Source organism: Nannospalax galili, unplaced genomic scaffold, assembly GCF_000622305.1.
Source record: "Nannospalax galili isolate Female #2095 unplaced genomic scaffold, S.galili_v1.0 scaffold5, whole genome shotgun sequence".
Classification (NCBI taxonomy): Eukaryota; Metazoa; Chordata; class Mammalia; order Rodentia; family Spalacidae; genus Nannospalax; species Nannospalax galili.
In genome coordinates, this window is record NW_008353126.1 from 1,165,852 (window position 1) to 1,173,497 (window position 7,646).

Consider the following 7,646-nt stretch of genomic DNA (forward strand, 5'->3'; position numbering starts at 1 on the left):
CTCTCTCTCTCTCTCTCTCTCTCTCTCTCTCTCTCCTACTTTCCTTATTTCCTTACAGAAAGTCTTTATACACTTAAACTAGGACAAGGATGTTTTCCAAAGTTCTAAAATATCCTTATTAAGGAAATTCACTGGGAAGAAGAAACGCTGCTTAATTTCTTAGAAAATACAAAGCAGATGGAACTGATGTCAGCACCCCACCCCTTATATCCTCTTAGAGGAGAGCAGGGCTCTGTCTCACAATGAGGCACATCAGGCAGTGGGGTCAGCTTGGACATGACCAGATCCAAATTTGTGGTCTCCCATCTGGCTTCCAACCTGCGTTCAGTGTCTTGTATTCAGTTTGCCAAGTAAGATTAGGGACACAGAAAGTGCCTTTGAAATCTTCTTTCTAGAGAAGGGAAGTAACCCCTCCTGCCCACAGCCCTATGTTGCTCCTTTCTCCCTTGCCCCTGTCCAGCCTCAACTAACCCATGCAGGTTCTCACCCACCACAGACATAACTTCAGGTGCTTCTGTAAGCAGAGCCAGCCTGCGGAGGGCCACACTTTGGACACAGAAGCCTGTGACCTCGTGGGTTAGAGGACTTGAAAATGACCCCAAAAGGGTCAGCTTTACCCAGTGAGAGTAAACAGAGTAGTCAGAGTGGTGGGGCTTCATTTTATGGGTCACTTTCAGAATCCTAAGTAAATGATAAAGTATCTTCTCTCAAAATGTACATTCACAACAAAAATAGAATGCTACACACAGTTTCGGTGAGTCTATTGAACTCAGGCTAGAAATCCTAGATCAAAAGACAACATCACCCTTAGACCCAGGCAAGAAGGGCCATATTCTGAGCCTCACGCCTTCAAGGGCTCAGCTCTGATCCTCTATCCCAGGTCCTTCCTATGGAGTAAGAGGCTGCTTGCATCTGAATCCCTCACACCTGTGCCACCCTGCAGGCATGTAGGACCCATTTCCAAGGCCTACATACCCTCTTTACTTGACTCATCCCCTCAAGGATGGGTTTAGTCATGGTGTTTATCCCCAATCCCACATGCCATCTGTTTATAAGGCAATTCTAGTGTCCACACAGCATGCAAGGACCCTGCAGGAGGTAGGCAAATGGCCCTACAAAGAGATCCCCATCCCAATCCCCAGAACCCATGAATATGTTACTTTACATAGCAAAAGAGACTTTGAAAAAGTGACTGCATTAAAGATCTTGAAATGGGGAGATTATTCTAGTATATCCAGGAAGGTACAGAGTAATTATAAAAGTCCTCCTAAGTAATAGAGAAGGCAGGAGAACTAGAGTCAGAGATTCACATTGTTGAATTTGAAGGTGAAGGCTGCCAGGAAGTTCAGACAGCTTCTAGAAGGTAGAAAATGCAAGAACTTTCCCCTGGAGCCTCCAGAAAGGAACGTAGGTGAGCCCACCCCTTGGATTCAGCCCAGTAAGACTCAGACTTCTGGGCTCTAGAAATATAAGAGAATAAGGGCCTGGAAAGAGGGCTCAGCAGTTAAGAACACTTGTTCTTGCAGAAGACCTGGGTTCAAATCTCAGCACCCACATGGCAGCTAACAACTGTCCCTAACTCCAATTCCAGGGGATCTGATGGCCTCTTCTGTCCTCCACCGGCATTGCACAACACAGGTGCACTTACCTATATACAGGCAATTCACTCATAAGCATAAAATAAAAATAAAGTCTTTAAAATGCAGTAACTTTCTGCATCAACAATAGAAAATTCATATACACCCTCATGGTGCCAGACAGAGAAAGAAATAAGAAGAGAAGAATGAGCAGGTCTCAGACTTAGAACGAGAGCTTCAACAGTCCAGAGTGACTTATGCACTGTATTGGTTACTTCTCTAATTGTAGCAAAAGTACCTCACAGGGGCTGGAGAGATGGCTCAGCGGTTAAGAGCACTGGCTGCTCTTGCAGAGGACCTGGGTTTGATTCCCAGCACCCCCCTGGCACCTAACAATCATCCATAACTCCAGTTCCAGGGGAAATCTGATGCCCTCTTCTAAAGTCCACGGGCATGGCACAACATAGGGGTACTTACATATGTGCAGGCAATACATTCGTACACATAAAACAAAAATAATGAATAATGTTTTTTTTAAAAGACAAAAAAATACCTGACAGAAGAAACTTAAGGAAAGAAAGATTAATTTTTGGATTATGGTTTAAGAAGGGTGTGCTGGATAGCCTCGTTTGTCAACTTGACACACCTGGGTAGAGGGAACCTCAATTGAGGGTCCATTGAACGTCACTGACTCCATTGAATTGGCCTGGGGTCATGTCAGTGGGGCATTTTCTTGATTGTTGAGTGATGTGGGAGGGCCCAGCCCACTGTGGGTATTGCCACCCCTGGATAGGAGGTCCTGTATTGTATAAGAAAGCAGGATGAGTATGGTCCAGAGGAGCAAGCCAGTAAGCAGCATACTTCTATGGTCTGTGCTCCAGGTTCCTGCCCTGAGCTCCTACCCTGACTCCCCTCAATGATGAACTGTAAACTATAAGGTGAAATAAACTCTTTCCTCCCCAGGTTGGTTTTGTTACTGTTTTTATCACAGCAATAGAAAGAAACTAAGACAAAGGGGAACAACTGGACCTAGAGAAATACGTCAGTAGTTAAGAGCACTTGCAGCTCTTCCAGAAGCCCAAGTTCAGTTCCCAGCAACCAAGACACGTGACACAGCAGCCTGTAACTCCAGCTCCAGGGGAATCTGACACCTGCTTCTAAACTCTATGGACACTGAACTTCTGAACTTTCACATGCACATACACACACAGAGACACACACATAGACATAATAAAAATAAATCTGGAAAAAAGAGGGGGGGATATAGTCCATCATGTAGAAAGGCATGGTGTCAAGAGCATGGCTGCCCACAGTCAAGAAGCAGAGGAGACGGATGCTGGGGTCAGAGCTGTTCTGCTTTGTTTGTATTCGGACTGGAACCTTAGACCAGGGGATAGTGCTCCTCACATTCACGGTAGGTCTTCTCTCCTCACACATGTCCAGAGCTGTGTCTCCTAGGTGATTTTTGATGCACACACACATCATTTTGAAGCATACAATGCACAAACGGCAGTGTTTGGCTGTTTCTTTGTGTCTATTTCTATAGACAAGCACTTTTTAGTTTTCATCTTACTTCAGTAAGATTTCTATTTTTATTTTTTTAAATATATTTTATTTTGATTTTATGTATATGAGTGTATTGCCTGCATGGGTGTAAGTGTACCTATGCCATGCAATGCCTTCAGGGGTCAGAAAAGGGTGTCAGATTGCCCTGGAACTGGAGTTTCAGTTGTCAGCTGCCATGTGGGTACTGGAAATTGAACCTGAGTCCTCAGCCAGTGCTCTTAACCTCTGAGCCATCTCTCCAACCCCTTCAGTGTGTCTTATATTTGTATTTCCTCCTGACATTGATGGAAATGGTATTTTCTTATCTGGAGCATGCTGCAATCCTCATTATTTACTGGCTTTCATGTATATTAGAAGGAAATGGTCCCTCCATCCTCACAGTCCTCATTATTACTTTCATCCTTTATGATTCCTTTCTCCCAATTGCAACACAGATCAGAGTTAAGTCCCAGTGTTCCCTGAATTTCTGCCACTTCCTCCCAATCCTCGCATATCCGCTTCTCCTGTTGACCTGCTCTTCTACCCACTTCCCACTGGTGGTCTGGATTCCAGACAACAGGGGACGCAAACAACACTAAGCCCTCATGGAAACAATGTGAGAACCATGTGGAGCAAAGCGTTTCCACATTTTGCCTTCTTCTGTCCCGTTTTTCTTTAGTGGCTTCCTTCCCTGCTCAGGACCTTCTAGTTTCTCTAGGGCCTTCTGGTCTTTGCATGAAAAATGGTGTCAGCTAATACTGAGTACTTTGTACATGCCAAGAGACTTTAATGTATCTTCCCTTCTTTCTATCAGGCCTGTGAACCCAGTCTATTGTGTTCATTTCACAGCCTAGGACACAAGCTCAGAGAAGCCACATTCTTCCCAATGTAGCTGATAAATTAGAATCAGATTCTGCCTTTCAGTCCAGTCAGTTCCCCTACTTTTTTTTTTTTAACCAAAATCAGATAATGGAATTTCAGGTCACAAACTGACAGAGAAAATTAGATTGCAGAGGTCATAAAAGTCTTGGAGGCCCACTGCAAAGTTGGCCTCTGCTCTGTGAGCCCTAAGCATGGCTAAGAGCAGATTGCACCACAATTGGCCTTGGCTGTCTAAGACAAGGAGATCAGTGGGAGCAACTGCCAGGGTCTAGAGAGGGTTATTGATCTCTCTCTCTCTCTCTCTCTCTCTCTCTCTCTCTCTCTCTCTCACACACACACACACATACACTAGGATATCCAGGTAAATTTGAATGTTAGATAGATAACAAATTATTTGTAGGAATAATGATGTACCAAATATCACATGAGACATACTTATATTAAAAACAAATACTCAGATATCTGGAGTTCAATGTAACCAGGTGTCCTGCATTCTACTGGGTAGCCCTAAGCCCCAGTCACTATCTGGTACGGCTTTAGCAGTACAAGTGGGAGGGAGTCACAATTCTTTCCACTCCTCTATGGGGGGACAAGGAAGGCCTGGAAAGGCTTAGGAATCAGAGCCCTTTTACTCAGAGCTTCCTTGTATCGCTTAATGGGTTCTTTTATTATTATTGTTACACTGTGTGTGTGTGTGTGTATATGCATGCGTGCACACTTGTGCTGCAGCATAGGTGTCACAATCAGAGGCCAACTTGCCAGAGTCAGTTCTCTTCTTATACCATGTGGCTCTTGGGGATTGAACTGGAGTTATCAGGCTTTGTAGCAGGTTCTTTTACCCTCTGAGATATCCCCCTTATGATTTCTTGTGCCTGAGTCTCGTTTGCCCCCTCTTTCTTCCCCTCTTCTCAGTGACCACTCTCTACCCACTGCCTACACCCAAATCTAGGGGCCAAATACTACAAGTCATCCTTCTGTGTCTTGAGGCAGTAATCTTTTGTGTCCCAAAGTGGCAGGCATGGGACAGTAGCCAGAACCCCAGGCCAGTATAGACTCCTTTCAACAGTGGGAAATGCCTCTGTATCACATCACAGAGCATATTCTGAGACACTGAGTGCTCACCTTAATGTGGAAAGGCCTGGCTCTGAAGTCAGAACTGGAAAACATTTCTTTTGAGAACGTGGAAATGTTTTTGTTATGTGTTTGTTATATTTCTTCCTTGAATAAATGTCTACGATAGAGGAGGATCCAGTTAAGTATCACTCCAGCTTAAGCCTGAGGAACAAGTAGGTAGAGGGAGGTAAGAAAGGTCTGCTGGAGTGATGAGTGAAATAGTGATATACCAAGGGCAAGGAGGTAGCTAGAAGCTGCTGACTGGCCCATGGAGGTAGTGGCCCGTGTATGTGGCCATTGGCTGGCCCAGTCTCATGGCTTCTAAAGTATGCATCACGACCTGACCTGCAGCATGTCACCTGGAGGGCTGTGTGATGGAGCACATGGATACCTGGAGGATGGGATGCAGCTGATCCCAGTATCTTCATCCGAGGACTCATGCAGGGAAGAGGTAGGAACAGGAGTCCACCTTGACATTGGTGCTGGCACATAGCAGCTGTTCCTTGCTGTTTCTAGAACAGAAGAGCTGGTTCTTGGACCCCCAAGGCTCCCCCACCCACTTTCTCCACATCTGCTCCTGGGCTGTGCACACAGGGAAGAAGAGGGAAGTCTGTAGGTCTTCATCTATTCCTTCCTTAGCCTGGCTGCCATTTCCCACACATGCAGAGACTCGAGGCAGCAGAACCAGTGGGAAGGGCCACCCTCCACCCCATAATGCTATCCATTGAGAAATTCCAGCCCCCACAACTCCATCTTCAGAAAAACTATGGCAGCTTTGCTTGACTTCCCAGGGTTTAAAATGTCTGCTAGACATCTGAGGAGAGACATGGAATGGACAGGGAAGGATACAAGCTTAGAGTTCAGGAGAGAGTTCCAGACTGGAGAAAGGTTTGTAGTGGCAAGCATGCAGTAAGCATTTAAAACATGAGACTGGGGGCTGGAGAGAGGGCTCAGTGGTTAAGAGCACTGACTGCTCTTGCAGAGTGCAGAGGACCTGGGTTCGAGTCCCAGCACCCATATGGCGGCTATGAACCATCCTTAACTCCAGTTCCAGGGGAATCCAAAGCCCTCTTCTTACCTCTGTGGCACTTCAAGACACGGATGCACTCACATACATACAAGCAATACACTCATACACATAAAATAAAAACAATAAATAAAATATTTTTAAAACATGAGACTGAATGGAACACCAAGAGAGACTACGTAGATGTTGTGGAAAAGATGAGGTCAACAGCTTCACCCTGGCTCACTCCCACATGCAACTCATGAAACTTGGGACTAACTAGCAAGCGAGGCTGAGCAGAAGTTGCAGCACCACTAGCTCAGCCTAAGCATCTGAAACTCTGACACATTAACACTTCCTATCATTGTCAGCAGCTGTATCCATGCAGTCAAGAGCTTCATATCTGAGGGCTGCTGTCTGATGCCTACAGAAGGTGAATGGCTGATTGGTCTGAAAATTAGACATTCTCTGAGTTTTGCCTCAGACTAAAAGAACAAAACAGATGAAATATATAACTAGACATATGTACAGAGATAAAACCTAGGGAGAGAAGGAAGGACTTTGCTAGGGAAAGGCGGGGATGGGCAGACATTTCCTGTGCATAAGAAGAAAGGAGGAGGAGGACGAGGGCAAGTGGAAGTGTTGTACTCCAACACCCACCCTCTTCATCCAGCTAAATGACAGAATAACCAGGAATAATGAGGAAATAGAAATGTTTTTCACTGCTGTCTTGTTCTTAAAAGATCAGCTATAATCATACAATTAGGGTGCCTTATTTGATGGAAAGATGAAAAGCCATACTTGATTAACACAGGAAATAATTAGAGGCCATTTAAGAGCTATGTTTCCTAACCCCTGTGACTTGCATCCTGAGGCACATGGGAAACACTGAGTGTCTGCTAATAGTGGGAGGGGTTGTATTTAGAGTCACAAAGGTGAGGGAGGTTTGGAGATGGCCCTTACACAGAAGTAGCCCCCAAATACAGAACGGTCAACTCATTCAGCACTAGGTAAGATATGAATCAGATATCTTAATAATCCATGTGCCTGAAATAATCCATGTGCCTGAAAGACAGTAAGATGTGACAAGATTGCTAATGTATACTTGAGGGAAAGAAGAAACTGCCAAGACCAAGTTCAATGACCTCATAGTTTAAGGAGACAAAAGAAAGACAGCAAAGTACATGGATCTTAAAGTTGGCAGTTGTTCTAGAACAATACACATGTTGCATAGATTACATGTATTTATTATCACTTTATTTGATCAATAAACCACCTTTTATTGATCATTCACAAACACCAATTAAACTATTTACATAAATTATCTTATTTAATTCTATCAACAACTTTGTGAGGTAACAGTACTATTTTCATACTTCTTTTTAAATGTATTTAGGCTGAGGAGGGGTCATTCAAACTATCCAAGGTCCCATAGCTATTAAGCATCTACAATGGGCCTTGGACCCAGACTAGCTGGCTCTAGCATCCCCAATCATAGTCCTATATCACTTAAATGGCCTTCC